The sequence below is a fragment of the Lathamus discolor genome, chromosome 8 (genome assembly GCF_037157495.1).
Source record: "Lathamus discolor isolate bLatDis1 chromosome 8, bLatDis1.hap1, whole genome shotgun sequence".
NCBI classification, from domain to species: domain Eukaryota; kingdom Metazoa; phylum Chordata; class Aves; order Psittaciformes; family Psittacidae; genus Lathamus; species Lathamus discolor.
The window spans coordinates 18,609,300-18,628,375 of NC_088891.1; the positions used below are offsets into that span (position 1 = coordinate 18,609,300).

The 19,076-nt window shown below is 40.9% G+C and overlaps 1 protein-coding gene across 1 annotated transcript in view; it reads right to left on the reverse strand.

The window, feature by feature from the left end:
- Positions 1-5,394, reverse strand: part of HERC1 (HECT and RLD domain containing E3 ubiquitin protein ligase family member 1) — a 96,383-nt gene extending 90,989 nt beyond the window's left edge. Inside the window, exon 1 of the mRNA XM_065688041.1 lies at positions 5,322-5,394. The gene's annotated coding sequence lies outside the window, so the exon portion shown is untranslated. The remainder of the gene's footprint in view (positions 1-5,321) is intronic.
- Between the last annotated feature and the right edge of the window lie 13,682 nt (positions 5,395-19,076).

Consider the following 19,076-nt stretch of genomic DNA (forward strand, 5'->3'; position numbering starts at 1 on the left):
TGAGTTCCAGTCCTAACAGCTTCTAGCATCCCACAAAATCATGTGTTACCTGAACTTTTGATCATTCCAGTCCTTCATATTTCTTACAAAGCAGACACAAGGTCCCAGAAAGAATCATGCTTCCCAGGCTACCAACTGTTAGAATGCAGCAACTTTTGCAGTCCTTATTAAAGTTTTACAATCTGGAAGTGCAACTAAAAGAAAACTGATTTTGCTTTCATTTTCTCATAGAGGGTTGTATGTATATAGAATTTAGCAGCAGGTATCAGGGCTCCAAACAATATTTACAGCCTTTTTCTTGAGAGGTTAATTTAGAAACCAGGAATATATACAATTAATTAAAATCCTGCCTTGTCACAGGCTAACAATGGGAAACATGCAAACAATGCAAAACCTGCAAGCTGTTCTGTATTACTCATGGCCAGGGCAAACTAGGGCAGCTAAAAGCAATGGTAATAGGACACAATGTTGCCTGAAAAAATTATTTGTTCAATATTTTACTCATGCCAAAAAGCACTGTAGATCACTGTGCAAGACAATGTTCCTCAAATATTCTTTTCGGCCAATACGCAGTGTCATGGCAGATGTGAGGTGAATGTGATTACACAAAACAGTCATGGAGAAGCAAAAGGATAAATTAGAAAACACTGACACTTCAGAGAAATTACTCAAAATTAATACAGAATTGAAACTAAAGAGACAAAAAAGAGACATTAGAAGCAGAAAAAAGAAACTAAAAAAGGAGAGGTGCTGGATAATAGGAGATGGACAGTAAAATAATGTGGAATAAACAAGCCATGGTGTCCTACAGATCTGGAACAGCAAGGCAACAACCAAAAGGAGCTACACCAGCAAGAGCAAGCAAGAACAGCAGATATAGTACATAGTTCTTCACTCATGAAAAACATTAAGATGAAATACACAATAATATTAACTGATTAGGTAAACATCTGTCTCCACAGGTCACAATATCCCACTATCTTTCTTCCTTGTATTAGCCTTCCACTCAGCATATGGAAACCAAATTATGGATATCCTAATTCAGATCAAATTCTACCAGTATTTTTCCAAGTTTAGTCTTCCTACATGATTTTAGGTTCGTTTAGGATTTTTTATTCGTTATCAGGTCTACTACTGAAGCCAATGTATCTCCATGCTTTCAGCTGGTCATAACTGGTCACTCAAAAAATGTCTTGGGAGACAGACAGAAGGAAGGTAAAGTTATTTTTGAGAAGCAATCAAATCTATTTGCTCTTTTGTCCTTACATGTGTAAAAAAGAAGTATAAAACCCTTATCACTATGAATGTAAACTCTTACACCCCTGGGTGCTATACAAAACTTAACTAAGCAGAAGAAAAATACAAGTTTAGCACTGCTATTCAGCAGAGAAATCAATTTAATCCATTAGTTCTTCAGATGCATAAAAGTATACTGAAACAAAAGCTGAGAATTCAGTCCGCATAAATAATCATAAAAAAGCAGTTAGCTAAAAATGAGCCAAGAAGCAGACACCCCCATGCATCAAAACCATTCCAACCGTTTGAGGAAAGAAAGATGCCTGAGCTTGCATTAAAAAAGGACTGAAAACCCTGGTGAAGTCTTACCACTGCCACTCTCCCACAAATATACTTCTGCTAACTTGTACTGTCAGGATATTTCAAACCACCGTAAGACACAGCAACAAGCATTTTCTTGTGAAAACTAGAGCAATAATTAAGATGTACTTACTAGCAATCATGATTTTAAATTGAGAAACTCAGCAATGCATAGGAGACTGCAAAATCCTTTTCTTGACTCAAAGTACTTCCAGTATAACTAACTGAAAATGAAACTTGTTGTATAAACTCGTACATTTGTAAGGAAATGTTTGAGGACGAAGCTTCTGTACCATGCAGTGCTGACAGCAAAAAAAATCATTGCTACTAAGGGAGATTCACAAATTGCTGGCTCTTCTTTAAACAGTAAATTAATTCTAGCTTCCAGCAGAGAACATGATTGCTTGAGCCACCTGACCATACTCCCAACTAGCCTGATGACATCAGGTCAATCACAACAGGCAGTCAAGGCCAGTTCCCAGGCCACAATTACACTTGCTGGTGACTGGCAAATTCCATAGCCACTGGCTTACAGGCTAGGGTTTTTTTTTTCATCTTCAGAAATGACAAGGTTACTATGAAGCTACTATGATGCACAGAAAGCAGCTGTAGCACTCTGCCAGTTACTTCAGCAGCCCTAGGAAAGCAGAGATCAATTTTCTGAGGGCTACTTGAGATGTTTTTAAAGAGAAAATACCTGCTAGATCTGACTGTTCCATAGGACTGTCAACCACTACAGGGAGACAGAAAAAAGGAAAACCTGCCAGCACTTTCAGTCTGAGTACTTGTGGGAACGAAACATAACCAGCACAGTACTCAGCATTCAAGATGACAACTTTGACACCAGGGAGTCAAATCAGCCATAGACAAATGTACCCTACATACCCTAAAACATACTAGTGCAAGATATTATTTCAAGTTATATAAGCAGAGAAAGATTGAGTACCTGTACAGTATCTAAATGAAGACCAATGCGTTCAGAGAATAACGGCTTCATAACAATCTATGAGCAGAAATCAAATGCCTGCTCCACCAAGTCTTCCTGAAACACATATAATTTTTGTCTCCATTACTTACTTCTAAAATGGGGAAAAAAATGCTTCTTTACCCCATGATAATTACAATAATTACATTGTATTCCAAAACTAGAAAGATTGGAATACTAAAAGTAAGTCTTAAACAAAAGCATTTAAATGTATATGTTTTTAATTTTACTACCAAAATGCAAAGCCTAATTTCATGTGCAGTTTTCCCACGCATAAAATGGTCCCCTTCCAGTCATGACTGATACTTTGAAACATGCAGAGCACTCCTGCACTGTTTTCATCCAAAAAGGAACATTATGACTATCTGAATTTGGTAAATTAAAGACAGAAACCAACTGAGATTTTTAGTTAGGACATTTGAATCCTTTCCTAATAACTAAGATGCATTCGATTCCATTCTGAAATAACAGAAGAAAAAGCTTTTACTGGTAAACTATCTTTCAGCTCAACGATTAAATGAATTAACAAAATGCTGTGTTATGCTCTTACTGTGCCAAGCAGTCCTTCAGCAAAAACAGCTCAAAGCCTTTACATCCCTATTATTCTTATTTAACAATTAGATACCAATACATCATTTACACAGCTTACAGAAGAGAATTTCAACTCCCCCACTTCCCCTTCAGTTTATATACTCCCAGCCACAAACACATGGTTATCCTTCATGTTCAGAAAATAAACAAAACACACACAACACATTTAAATAAGAACACATGAGCAGAGAGGAAAGCTTCAAACATATACAAGTTTGTTTATACTGAGACAAGGAGCCCCAAACTCTGAGAGACAACTACTGTGTATAAAGCCACTCAATAAATTCCTTCTAAGTGCAAGGATACAGGAGACTGGCAATGGCCTTCTGTCCTGTAGCCCATTACACTGCACAGCTTTTAATCCTTTACACAAAATTAATAGACTCCTCTTAGAATATTGGAAAGCAGCAGCAGGATGACCAGGTATACAGTCTACCTTTCCAGATTAAATGGCTGCTATATTTTTTCCCATAATTAGGCGAGACTCAACCCTGAGATCAGAGTTCTCTGCAGTCCCACATCCCCATGTGATGGAGAAGATGTGGTTTATATGGAGCCTGAACAGGAGCATTGAATTCAGTATGTTTAAATATCAGTATATTCAAACAATTTCAGTATATATATGTCATATATACACCATAGAACACTGTTAATCTACAAGCCTGATCAAGTTCATGACACCATGCATGTGTGTACACGTGTACATATATGTAGCGCCTATGCATATATAGAGAGCACATGGTCCCAGCTACAGCAAATTAAACAATCCATGAAGCAACAGTCAGCTTAAATATGTGACATGAAAAACAAGTCCAAAACAACAGACAAAGATTCTTCACCAATTGCATATAAGCCTCTCCTATGTACATTGTGAAGGGAAGAGAGCATAACAATAGGGTCCTGCCCTAAGAAAAGCAGTTTGTACACATTAAGTTCTAAAATAAATTAACTGCATGCAGTTGGGGAAAAAAAAAAAAAAGGCAAAACAAAACCCCACACTAAACTATTACCTGCTAGGACATCACTTCATTATATAAAATCATAGAATCCTAGAACAGTTTGGGTTGGAAAGGACCTTAAAGCTCATCCAGTTCCAATCCCCTGCCATGGGCAGGGACCCCTTCCACTGGAGCAGCTTGCTCCAAGCCCCTGTGTCCAACCTGGCCTTGAGCACTGCCAGGGATGGGGCAGCCACAGCTTCTCTGGGCACCCTGTGCCAGCGCCTCAGCACCCTCACAGGGAAGAATTTCTTCCTAGTATCCTATCTAAATCTACTCCCTCACAGTTTAAAGCCATTCCCCATTGTCCTGTCACTACGTGCCCTTGTAAAAAATCCCTCTTCAGATTTCTTACAGGCTCCTTTTAGGTATTAGAATAAATCGTGAAAATAAATCATCTCTAAGTAAAAGCATACATTTTATTTTTCAGTGCTGCTAGTAAAAGCCAGCAAGGGAGCCATAGGGAAACGATGCAATTCACATGACAGGCCTGGAGATACATGGGACACCCACAGCCGTTCAGTCATACACACAGTTGATAAAGGTTAACATGGCAAATTTCAGACAGAATTTTGTGACACCGGCCGGATCCACACAGCCAGAGATGAGTTGGGAAGAACATACAGCCATGCCAGAACCGCGCTCAGAAGGCTCAAGGGGAAAAGCTCAAGCTCCGAGTATTTCAGAGGAAGCACAAGGCAGCTTTCACATAGCTTATGCTGCTAGGAAGAGGCACAAAAAGCCCCCTCCTTCACACCCTACAAAGGAAGGGGAGCTGCTGGCCGCCCGTCGCCCCCCCACCCTGAGCAAGAGGACGCTGACATCTGACCGGTCCCACCTGCAGCCCCGTTTTCCCCATCCTCGCCCTCACCTTCCCCCCTTCCCCACACCCGTGCCTGCAGCCGCGGCCTCCCCTGCTGGCGGCCGCCGGCAGCCCGGCCCGGCACAGGGGTGCCAGCGGCGCGCTCCCCAGGCCAGGGGCCGTGCGCGGGTGCGGCGGGGCCGCGGCTGGCCCCCCGCGAGGCGGCAGTTCGCCGAGGCGGGGAGGGGCGCCGGGGGAACCCCCTCCCCCGCCGGGCTCGCACAGGCCTCCCGCCCCGGTCCCCACCGGGGGCGCGGCGCCTCAGCGCCCCCCGCAGCCGAGCGCTCACCGGGCAGCGGCGGGGCGGCGGCGGAGCTCGGCGCGGCTGTTCCGCGAGGCCGGGGCAGGCGGCAGGTCCCCGCCGGAGCCGCGTCCTCTCCTGCGGCAGCGGCGGCGGCGGCGGCTTGTCAAAGAGAAAACATGACGCGGGCGGGGAGGGGTGGAGGGGGGCGGCGAGATCTCGCGGGGCTCCCGCGAGGCTCTCGCGAGACGCCGGCACTCCCCGCCTCCGCGCGGAGCAGCCAGCGGGCGTGTGCCGCTCCGCATCTGCTGTGCGCGGGACCGCGGCGGAGTGGGGCGAGGCCAAGGACCCCCGGGCAGGGCCATGGGGGATGCGGTGGCATCATCCAGGGAGAAGCGGCGCCCGGCCCGGCGGCGTGCGGCAGGCAGAGGAGCCCGAACCCACCGCACACGGCAGGCTGGGGCAGCGGGGACGGGACGGGTTTTCCTCGCCTGGCTGCAGGGTACAGCGTAGTGAAAGTTCACCTGAATTCGAAGAGGGACTACAAGAACACAAGAAAAAGACTTCATCACTAGTTACTAAAGACAACTCATCTGGTTGAAAACTGCCCGCAGACCACCGAGGGTCATAAAGTATGTGGGGACACATCACTTGCTCCTGCCTTTTCTTTCCCTGGCAGCTGCTGCGGGCTTTCCTCAGACACATGGTACCTCTGTTCCCGTCCTTATGTACTTTCTTGTCCTAAAACGCATCTGTGCCGTGTCTTTCCTCAGTATAAGCCCCCCTTCTCAGCCCAAAGCACATAACCTTTCTTAGCAGTTTGTTCTGAGTTAGAAAGTGGTTTGGGCATTAACCAAGAGTAGAGCTTTGCTCCCTGAAGGGGCTGTTGCACTGCATGTCACAAGTTCCAACCAAAATTAGATCAAATGACATGGGCAGCTTTGGAGGTAGATCCCAGGTATTCACAGCTCTTTATTCTGCCCCCCACCCCCAAAAGGCTAATTCATGGATTCATAATGCTTTGCAGCAGAAAAACAAAACAAAACAAACACTTTGCTTTGGAAATAGTCTTTGACTCAACCAAGCTTAAAACCACACCAAAACCAGTCTCTGTTAACAACTTGCCCATAGGATTACAGAATCACTGACTAGTTTGGGTTGGAAGGGACCTTAAAGATCATCTAGTTTCAACCCCCTACCACAGGCAAGGACATGAAATGTCAAATGACAGAACAATGCTCAAGACAACCCATTTTTCTTCAAGAAGTCAGAAGTTTAGCTTTGTACCCCTAACTGCACAAGCTACTATTTTGTCTAAAGCCATAGTCAAACTGCTGTTAATCTGCAGCTTCTCTGCAACCTGTGCAAAACACACATAATCAAAAATGGGATATAATATAAAAATATTCTAAAGCATTGTGTAAGTCATTAAAATATGCCAGCTAAAGGATTCTCTGTAAGAAATAAACTTACAAAAATTCAACAGATGCATCAAGATACCTTCAATTCAGCCATGTCCAGCAGATGTGCTATTCTGCAGAACAGAAAGCAGTCTCAAGAGACACACTAAGCAGTGCTCTTCAACATGCTAACATGCCTCACACCCACATTCTTATGTTAACAGTAGCATGGAGACAAACCTTATCATTGACTGCAGGTTTTTATGGCTTGCAGACTCCACCAGCAACCCAGTGTCGTAGACTTCTCACAGAATTTCTTAGCTTTGCAAATGGATACCAAGTTCAGGAAGCTGCAAAGTTTCCTTGTTTTGTTTGTCAAGCCTTGACGTGGCCCATCAATCACCTAGCAATGCTGAGGGTCTAGAACACCTATATGCGGATGTATCTGTCCCCACAGAGACCCAGAATCTAAGGTACACTGGAGCCATTATGCAGCCACTCTCCAGAATGGCACCCAAGGAGCCAAGAACACAAGAAGAATCAAGGAAGCAAATTAATAGTAGTCTTCCAAATTAAACATTTCTGTCATTTTAACAATACATACCTTTTCAAACATAAATGAGGACTAGAATACAGACTGTTGCAATCAAAGTACCTAACTCTAAGATGCCTTGAAAATCTTTGTCACGGAATTTCCCATCATTCCTGTTGCAAAACAGCATGCTGGCAACTAAAGGTGGGGGCAAGAGGGGCAACAAAAACCCAGTTTGATGAACCCAACTGTCTATGTTTTCAGCCCATAGAATGCTACCAGTGTCCCAAAGGACCACTGCAATTTATCTTTCTGAATTTTCACATGAAGCTTATTTATTAGATAGCAACTGTTAATATGTGATATTAACCACAAGCTTTTATAAGTCTCAAGCAGCACCTAAAAGTGAAGTGGGGAAGCCCCCAGTTGCTCTGGGAGTCTAGGCGGGCTCTTTTACAGTCTGACCACTGGGGGCTAAACTGCCTGAGCTACTGCCTGCTAGCACTCGGCCTTCCTGACTCAAAGCCCAGGATGGAAGGGATGCAGGATGAGGAGGACTATCCCATCTCATTCTACTAAGCAGGCAAGTACTGTCAAAATTCCTGAGAAGACGAAGCCAACAGCATCCTAGTCTACAGCAGTACCAGCAGGTCTAAAAATAAGGGTATAAATAAAGGGAGTAAGATCTAAATTTGCTCTAACATTGCCTATGGCTGTCACTAGAAATCAGCCATGGCATTTGAGAATCAAACTATCATTAAATGAAAACATACCACTTCCATCCTCTGGAAATTGCAGAGGCTCCTGAAAGTCTTTTGGGCACCCTGAGGACACATCTGAGGAAAGATTAGCCCTCTAGTCATCTACAGCTACATATTAACAGGGAGAAAATAACAAAACATTTGAGAAGAGTTTTATGGGAGAACCCCAGACACAGGCTAGGAAATCCAGAGTCACAGCTTCTCAGTGAGCAACAGCACTCATCCTCTCTGCCTCCCTTACAGCAAATGTAATCAAAGTCTTCAAAGTCAACAAATTCCTACAGGTAATGCTCCTGACTGCAGTATATTCACGTTCAACTTCTATTTCCAAGACAGTCTCCATCTTAGCTTAAAAGCACAGTGGGAGGGGCTGGGAGAAAGCCCATGTGACGGTGCAGGTTTCGAGGGAATGGAAGCTGTAGATACCGCCTCCCTCAGCTCTGTGCTCCCACCTCTCTTAAAACAGAAATAATCCGTCCTGATGGCTGCAGATGTCTCCAGCCCCACCCCCTGGGTTCCCTCCTTCCCAGCCTCTCTTGGACTACGGCATATTTCTTCCAGCATTCAGCTCTACAAGACCTGTTTTATAACAATGATTTCCTATTTTTTTTATAGGAGTTGTTGCATTATTTAAATGTACTGTTATGCGATCCCATCAAATGTATGTTTAATTTTAGGAAATGAGGAGAAAGGTATATAATGAAAGAACAATGTGCACTTTAACATCAAGTCTTCCTTTTTCTAAAACTGTAATTATACTTTATTTTTAGTAACCACATGTAACTCTTTACCCTCTTCTGATCCTGATGCGACACGAGGATATTATATCAGGTGTCTATGACCAATTCCACTCATTATTTGGTGTTTTTTTGGTAATGTAGTGCCTAGGACAGGACCCAACATTCAGCATTAGATTATGCTATTTTTCTAGGACTACTTCTGCCACAGTACAGGGTAATTTTGGATCCTTACAGAAAAATAGGATTCCTATATGAAATACCTCAATTAACTGTTTTCCATTTACTGGCATTTCTTCCTGCAGATTCTGTGAACATTGGCATGCCTTGCCGTTGTCATGGCAATGAAAGGACTCTATATGTTTTTGGATGTGACTCAAAACATCATTTTATACAGAAATGGGACAACAATTATAATAATGGACATTGGATGTTCTGTGCCACCAATTAATGAATGCTCAACAGGAAATAAGGAGCCCAAAAGATATTGAACATAAGCTCCTTGATTGGATACAAGAAACAAAATTGCTACTTGAGACCCCATCTTGCAATTAGGGTAAAGCTTTGTCACTCTTGAGCGGTATTAAAATCACAGTGATCTGCCTGTGCTCTTGCTTAGCTAGACCAGGATCCAGATTTCCCCAAATAAAGACTGCTCTTAAAGTTCACAAATACATGAGTCTTGCACTGTATACCCATCCCAATAAAGGTCTTGAAACAATCATTTCTCTGTGAGGGCTTATTCAAAGGCAAGTTTTCTCTTGGCCAGTGAGTCCACAATTTATATCAGGCAACAGAAAAACATTTTAGAGGAGCAAGTTTGCCAATTAAAAGACAAGGAGAGGAGCTTGTGTCAGTCACTGGTCAAGTGTGGAAGATGCAGTTGCAAACACTAAGAAACGCGACTAAAGCCAGCCTACCCAATCTATAAAAGCATTTGGAAAAATTGATTGCTAGGCTAGAAATACCATTCACCTATGCCTTCTATATGTTACTCATCACAACACCAGCTCTTTTCCTGTAGATCCAAGTTATATGAGGGAAACTGTTATTAGAACATTTTGCCTGTGCAGGGATGCCAAATATGGAGACACTGAAATATATGCATCTGTGTCAGTCACTAATTTCATCTTCTGACTCATGTTCTGGAGTGACAGTTCTTCTGCATGGCACTTCCTGTTCATACCAAGCTAAGCTATACTAGCTGTTATTTATTAGAAAGCAACCTAAAGCCACATCCAAACAGCCAGCTGGCTCCTACCCCAGTACAAATCATCACTTGCCACATAATCAGCACTTTCAGAGCTCAGGACTGCAGGTGGCTGTATCACCTCCCTCCTTCTTTCTGTTGGATCCCACACCACACACTTCCTTCCAGAGTAGGGACCTGTCTGAAGTAACCTCACATTTAAGATCCAATTCAAACCACCACCATCTCTCCCTTTCTTTAGCTAGCTGATAACTTGCTAAAACTGATACTGGTCAGCCTGGGTGAAAGCTTTCTCCAGCTCAGAAATGGCCAGGCGAAAACAGAAAACATGCCAGAGACAAATGAGGAAAAAAAACCCCATGGGAAACAGGAAGAATTTGTACAGGAAGACAATGAATGAGAATATAAAGGGGAAAATAAAAGGATTTTACATGAACAACTAACAGCTAAATTCATACACAAGACTAATTCCAAACTAATATACAAATGCGTCCAGAAATTTTTCAGCATATGTAGCAAGAATGTTATTAGCACTTCAGAAGGATTAGTAATTCACCTTAGCTCAATGTGATAGCATCTACTGCATAGCCAACATGCAGCTTAAATGTGGTGTCATCATTACATGCATCAAGATACTAGAAGAGTTAAACAATAAATGACCAATGGGCAAAGTACCATTCATAGAATTGCCACTGCCCAGCTTCACAAGCCTTACTTGTAAATTTAGGTCCCCTGCTTTAAGAACCACTGTTGTGCAATCCTGCAGTTGCATCCCCACTTCATACCCCTTTAGCAACACAGTTAGGAAAGTACTTGTCACAGTTGCTTCCCTCTGTCCCCTGTCACCTTTCCCGAGCAGTGAGCAAGTCAAACCAAGACCTCTGGATAAAAACACAGAGAAGAGATAACAGAGATCCAACATCACCTTTGTGCTTACTATTGGAACACGCAGATGAAAGCAGACTGAGACTAGTTGTCCCTTTGGATTCAAAGTGGAGAGGTTATCCACTGTTGTGGCCCTGGAGCAACAGAAGTAAACAGACTGCTTAGTCTTGGCAGGACATGGGGGCTGTACTGGAGGGCTGCCCAATATAGTACGCAAGAGATGGGTGCCTGTACACAGTAGCTTAGCGCACAATAAGCTCACTGCTGTTCCAAAAAAGGAGTAGCCACAGTATTTCATGAGTTAATATTTATAAAGAGTTGCATCATATGAAACTGGACCCAGCAGCAAGATAATAATTGAACTGTTTTTAGCAAGCACTAGTATTCTGTCTTGCTTCGAGGAAATTCTAGAGGTGAAAAATTTAAGGAGTAAAGATTAAAATTAAAGTTTATGTAGTCATAAGCACAGCACTGATCCAGTCTCCATTTTCATAAGAAGAAAGGAAAAAGTAATATTTCATTAACTCATTAACTTATCCAAAGGGCTTTGGTTAAGCAGAAAGGTTCAATTTTTTTTCTTTTATTGAGGCCATCTGACCTTCAGTAAGTCTCCTTCCAATGTACTGCTCTCTGAAATGGGCATAATGCCAGTAGTTATATGTAGTTTGCTTTCAAGTTACTGTAATCTTTCCTCACAAATGTGGAAAACCATAATTGTTCCACACAAGATCCTATGCATGATTTCTTTCAACAAGAGGCATCTGTTTTTTTAAGTCAGAATATATCATTAATTTTATTAAAGCCATTAATAACCATTAAGCCTAAGAAAAGCAGCACTTTACAGCTGTGAATGCTTTTTCTTCGCAGAATACCGATGCATACAGCCAGTACTGCTATCCTAAACACTAACAGCATTCAAAGGCCAGAGGTACAATACCCAGGTCATCATGCCACATTAGACCTGAAGGCCTGAAAGATACTGTAAAACATCTTGCCTGTACAGCATTTTCTAATGCATTGTTCAACATTCTTAATGACTTCTTCCATTTTCTGTAGATCATTCCTCAGATTAAAAAAAAAAAAAAAAAAAAATTCCCAAAAATCTTTTTTTTTTTCCTCAGGGGGGAAAAAAACCCAAATATACAACTCTATTGTTATCCCAGAATTTCTCTTTCTGAACTTGAGCTACAAGATCTGAGTTTATAAATCTTTTCCAGCCGACAGCTATGTCACTTCCTTGCTCATGCTCCATTCACTAATATTTTCCCCTTTTTCCTGTTAGTTATTCACCCAGTCCCCTAATTTCATTTTTTTTTTAAGTGATTGTTCTTTGGCTTCTGTCAGTTCATTGATATTTTTCTAGTCTTTAGCTGGAAGTGAATATTCTAACTGTTGTCTGAAAGCTATACAATGAGGAATTATCCTTCTGCTTTCATGAATCAATGAGTACTCTGTAAGACTAAAAGCATTTTTTTCCCCCCATTGTTGTCACATTTCCTCTCATTCCATTTGTTCTTGGGTTCAATTTTTCCCAAAAAGCACCACAGCAGAAATAATATCCTCCTGGACCTTTCACTGGGAGATCTCAAAGTGTTTCTCAAAAGGAATCATCTTTCCCTTAGATGAGTGAAACACAAGTTATAAATAGGATAATTCTCGCACCCCAGGATACATAGCACAGGTTGTGCTCCAGCTCAGCATGTTACCCGATATTCTGCTTTTTAAAGAAAGCCCCCACTCATATTGGTCTTTTTAAGAGACTGGTAAAGTTCAAGCATTGCTTTTTTCTGTCCCACAGTTTCTTGGGCTGCTATCACTACAATATGGGGTTTACAAATTCAAAAAACTCAGCAAAAACACCCAAAACTCTCCCTTCAACTGCTTTTTTAGAATATGCATTATAACTTCTCACATTTCCCTAGAAAATGTGATTCCTCCAGTGCTCCAACAGCTCAACACACTGCTTTCAAGTTTTCCTTAAGAAATGTTCAACTGGTTTGACACCAGTTTTCATTTAAGTCACCAGATGTACTCCCATTCACATTCACCCTAGAAGAGCCCACTTGTGCCCCGCTAAACCTGCAGGGTTCATCAGTGACTAAAAATAAAAAAATACAATAAATATAACATAAATAGTCACAAAATCCCAAGTGTGAAATTCTACCAGAGGAAGAGAGTTTGCAGTAAACACAACAGAACCTCAGATATATGCTATCTACTTCAGACCCCTGAGTACCATTATCTTGAGACACACACATAGAGCACAAGAGACTCCTTAACATACCATGACATCCTTCAGTACAGTCTCCTCTTAAATTCTCAGTATGCCTTCTGGATCTCTCTCATATTCTGTTTCTTTTAAAACATTATTAGAGAAACCTTAACAGCTCTTAATTTCTGGGTGCTAAGCAAAAAGCAGGCTCCAATTCCTGTGAACAGTTGAGTATATTATGAACTAAGTACAGCACCCTCCAAACTTCAATAAGGAAGTTTTAATAAAGATGTAAATTAACTGCTGGAGTTAGCAAGAAGGTCCAGCATTGCCCAACTGCACAAGATCTAATTAAATAAGGTCTTAGAGAAGGTATACAATCCTGGGTCTCAATCCAAGTTTTTTAGTCCTTAAAAACAGAAGGCATACAATTAGTTGCAATAGTTGATACAGCCTTGAAACATCCTTTAATGCTAATTGATGAATAACCATAACATCCTGTCATTTGTCCAGGGGAAATGCAAGTGAGGTAGTGCAAACATAGAACAGCTATATTCAGTACTGTATTGATGTGATTTTTTTTGTTTGTTTTTTGTTTTTTTTCAACTAATTAACACTGTATTCATTAAGTATGTCACTGAACTCTTTCCCAGTTTAGCAGCATGAGAGGCTGGGTTTGCCCCCAGCAGAGATGTGTCTATCCCTCGTTCAGTGTTTTCAACTCTAACCAATGGAAATGACAAAGAACAATGATCCATAAAGGTGCTGAAGTGCATGGGAAAATCCATAATGGTAATCTTAAACTGGTTCAATAATATAATATTCAAAATAAACATTTTCCTTTTTCCTTCTAAATGAATAAACTAACAGGGCTATTTAAATTGTTCACAATATCTTGTGATTCAGCAGTTTTGAATATTGTTTTTACAAAAGCTTTCTGTGTTAGGTCACTTCATTTTATTACTCTGAAGATTTACCTTAATTTTTAAAATACAGCCCTATTTATGCTTCGCATAACCAAGCACAAACTATTATTGAGTCATTTCTAGCATGGCAAAGATGAATCAAAGACAACACCTTAATATAGCACTGACTGAAGATTCCCTCACCATTTAAGTAACTGGAGTGACAGAAAACGAAACATTAAAAAGGTGAAGGAAATACCAAAAGGGGCAGAAAAAAATCTGAAATGAGCCTTTTCTGAGTGAGCTTAGAAATTCAATACCTCAGTTATCTGGTTCCAGCTGAAGCACTCAGTAAGTCCATATTCTCTGCTCTCATATGTAGAGTTTATCATATTTATGTACAGATACCTGGTGTGCCAGCCTTTGAAGAGTGGCTGAGGCTTTAAAGACCTTTTCGATCATGCTCTCACACGCATATTTCAGCGTGAGATTATACAGTGTTGGATACTGGTGCCAGGATCAAAGTCCAAACTACAGAATTAAACAGACTAGCAGGACATGTACAGGATGGTTAGTTTCAGCGTGGTGACATGTGAATGACAGACATCTCTTTTCTGTTGTAACAGGGTGCTACAAAAATAAAAATTCCTATTGTATTAGAAGGTACCACACAGAAATATGGCTCAGGATAGTGGATGAGCCCACACCCACTGCCACCACCTACACCTTCCTAAACCTTTCTCCCCCACCATACAGTTCAGTACCCTTTCCCCACCTCTCCCAGCTTCTCCTCAGTGCCATTCCCCTGTTCCCCTCATCCACAACACTTTCGCCCCTCTTAAAGTACATTGTCTGATTTCCTCTTGTATCAATCAAGATCTGAACCAGCTCACCTGCACTGCGCTGCAAGGCCAGCTCTTTATTCCAGCTGGCCCCTACTCATTGTACACAATACAGTCAGTCCAGCAGCCACTGCTTTCACTGGGGGGGCACATCTGATGTTGGGCCTGTGATCCAGCTGCTTGAAAATGCAGCAGGTCCCAGTCTGATGCTAGTTAATGTTAACCTCAAGCAGGGCAGAGGCTCCAGCATCATCTGGGTACAATGGAGAAGATGAGGTAAGCACAGGAATGAGTTAATTTGGTATTTTATTTTGTTTGCAATATTTTGTCTGCAGTATTTTCAATGCTTGAAGTATAACTGCCTAACATCATTCACAAGCCTTCTGTAGGATATATAACTGTACAGAACAGAGAGCAAACTAGGACAAGATATAAAGAAGAAACATGTAACACATGATACTGTAATACATGCTACTGTAATAGCTACCAACTTCTATAATTCCACTAGCATGAAGAGTGAAACAAATAGTGTTCACCTATGTCATGCCTGTCTAAAAGCAAAGAGGAAGCTCCCTGACATAATATATACATCAACCAGAGTATTAGCTGATTACTGTTTTTCCATTATTGGTAAGTCTTGGGGTAGAACCACTGTGACAATGATGCTTTCTAGGAACCCTCTGCCAGGGCATGCCCTTGCAATCGCCCAGCCCTTTGCATTTATTTTATGGTCCCAACCCCTACTAGGAAATTACTGAGATGAAGCTGTGCCAGAGTTGAGCACTAGAGAACAGATTAGGCCATCATACATATGGAACAGGAAGACAATAAGGCAAAACAACAGTGAAGTAATAGGGAGGGCAAGAGGGATGATAACTGCCTGTCCATCTTTCCAGGCACTGACATTGGATAGCTGAAGCTTTAGATCAGTGCTCATTCCATTCCTGGCTGCTCTAACATGCCCCAGGATCAAGACCCATGCTTAAACTGAAGCAAGGCTGACAGAAAGTCTACAGCAATAAAAAGAGCACCAACCTGAAGCAGGCTACTGAGAAACAATTTCAAGCTTTGCAAAGAAGGCAAGGGATTCTTAGATCTAAATGGAGAGGGAACAGCACAGGTCAAAGATCCCTTAGAAGAGCATCTGGAACAGATGCATCCTTCAAAGAGCTCAAGGTCAGGCTTCTAATTCATTCTAAATATTCTTCTCTATTTGAAAACAATGGTTTTTACAGCATGAGGAACTGGGCTGTGCTGCACAATAGTTTCACCTACAAATGTGACATGGGAGCATGACTACAGGACAATACAGGGCAGGAAACAAAAGACAGACATTGCATCCCATTGAAGCAGCAGGGCACATCTCTGGCAAGCCAAAAGCAATTACTGAAATGGGAACCTGGCCAGCCTCCTACAGCCAACAGCTATCCTTACAAAAGAGCTATCAGGCCTCTGGACTGCAGCTTTATTTTGTTTCAGAGATGGGGCACCTCCAAATGCACAACGTCATGTAACATTTTAGGATACTGAATTAGAGAATAAAAATAACACCTAGCAAATTAGCAGCAGCTTTTCAAGCAGTGAGTTCTGTTTCTTGGCTACAAAGTGATCAGATGCTTAACTTCTCTGGAGTTACAGCTCAGTAAGAAGAAGATTTTACACCTGTATTTAAAAATAAGCATGAATGTCTTTTTACAAACAGTGCTTTTTGTGAGCAAGACCCTAGATGACAAAAAAAAAGTCAAGTTGATCAGTTTCTTGCTAATCCTTACAGAATACTTCAGATACTGTGGTTACAGTCATGGTATGAGATTTTTAATAGAACACTGTAAAAAATTTGCTTTTATGTTTTCATTAGCTAAGACACTGGAAGACCAGGTAATTTTTATCTCAGTTTTGTTGATTTTTAACATTTGGATCAAAAGAGATCTTAAGTAACATTTTGTAGCTGTACACTTACTGTGTCTGAAGTAATTGCCGTTAAATTCAGTCCATTTACATTTTCACTGAAAAAAAGCAGCAGCAAATCTTGTGTCACTTCCAAGGTACTTCAGAATTAGCATGTGTCAGCTATAAACCACACACATGGCATGATCTGTAGTGCCTAAGAAGAGTTTAAGTAACAAGACTATTTCAACAGAGCATATGAAAGTTCCAGTAATCATTAGAAAGAAAAACATGGAATGAGACGAACTCTTTACTTCACACAGAATTAATTCACGCTAAGACATTAATGTGACCTTTCTTTATGCTAGCAATAGTCATACATAGCTATTGAGTACAGGATAAGTCTACTGTGCATGAACATTTTGGATGATTGATTAAAAAGCAGCTGCATAGCAAAATTGGATTTGAAAGGTACATAATATTTTGCAATCTTTCATAATTTTATATTTTTTGCAAATTTGGGATTTTCATAAACATTTTTTAGAAAACTCGTATGTAATCTTTTGTTCCCTAGAGAGTTGATAAACAAAGCTGCTACAAACACAGAAATGCACGGAAGGCCAGGGGAAAAAAAAAAAAAAACCAAACCTGTTTGAAAGAGCATTTAAACATTCTTAGTTCTCCTTTATTACTTAATAAAACTTATAAAGCTGATGTTAAATGAACATAAAATTGATTCAACATGCTGGAAGCTCATTTTGCTCAATTGCAAAGCAGCTTCTATTTCATCTGAGAAGTTGTACTCCACACATTGTGACAAAGTAGAGCAAATTGGATACATGTTTTGCCCAGATACCATGCAGAAGCCTGAATCCCATGTCACTCTTGAGGAACAAGTACTTTAACATTCACTGTAACAAAATGAGCATGTGTGAGTACACAGTTTGAAACTCCAAGTTCTGCCTCATCTTACTGTTGCTTTTTCCTTCAAACTGAGCAATACACACGATTTGGTTCTCAAGCAGGTAAAAGGCATAAAATTTTAGAAAAGTTTCTTCTAGTGTTAGCAACCACTACAGTACAAATTATCTTAAGAATTCAGAAACAAGTTTCCCAAACAAAAGCCTTTTCACCCAGACACCCTGAGAAAGCAGAGCTGACTTATGACAGGCATGACCAATTCACAGTGAAACCTTTTCTAGTACTGTACATCTCACAAAGACCAAACCACACTGTTTGTCATGTACTACAAGGTAACAAGTGTAAGCAAGTAGACCACTAAGAAAATACACATCTTCTTACTATTACTGTATCCAAATACACTGAATTGTACTAATATGAAGCCTCTGATAACAAACAACCTTTTAATAACTCTGGTTCAGACTATTATCCTTATATATGGGATCTGTTAACTAAATTCTTTAAGAATGTGTGAAGTGTGTACTGGGTGGCTGTAAAACACTATCAGCACAAAGAATTCTAGTCTAAAAGCACTTAGTCCCAATATGCACAATGAAAGCAACTATGTCAGGGTGTCTATTGTAATCCTAAATTAATTCTCCATTTATTTGATGACATTGGTTGTGTGAACCCAAATTACAGAACATACTTAGTGTCCCCTCACCTACAGATGATACAAAATATATACTGTAGGCAATGTAGTTTTATCAGACTTGGAGGTGGGGAAAAAATGACCAATCCTAAACCAATATAATAACCCCACCAACATAAAGCCAGGACACTGATTTCAACTGTTCACAGTTAACCACCCCAGGATTTTCTGCCTTGTGTTCTGCTGTTAATTCCAGATTTATCTACACTTATCAGAAAAAACAATACAAAAATAACACAAACCAACACAAACCAACCAATGCCCTCCAACAAGTTCAAAGCCCATGGAAATTCAGAAATACCAAACACATTCACATCATGCTGGCTGGCTAGCATTCATCTGATTTCCTCAAGTCTTGGCTTGTGGCTTAGTCCTGTTCAGTGCTTCTTAGTACAAAGAAAATCGTAAGGAACACAGAATTTATGAATTTGATAATTTTAATCAGAAATAAAGCCAAGACTTGTCACTACTGAAGAAACTACTGAATTTAAGTGTATTTCTAAAGAGAATTTCACAGTCATGTCTAAATCAACTAGGCCTTACCTCATCCCAATACCAAATACCAGGGTTTGTTGGGTTTTATAATAGAAGGCTTTGAGATCCACTCTTACTTTCTAATGGAAGACAAATTTTTTTGTTACCACCCCAATATTTTTTTCTATTACTGCTATTTACTTAGACCATTCCTGTAAGACCACACTCAGCATCTTTTACAAGAAATTGCATCAGAATTAAATCAGAACAAACCACTCCTGACTGTCATATACTTGTCAGGTCAGTCAGGACTCTCTACCTTCCCACAAGCAGGGCACTGGATACA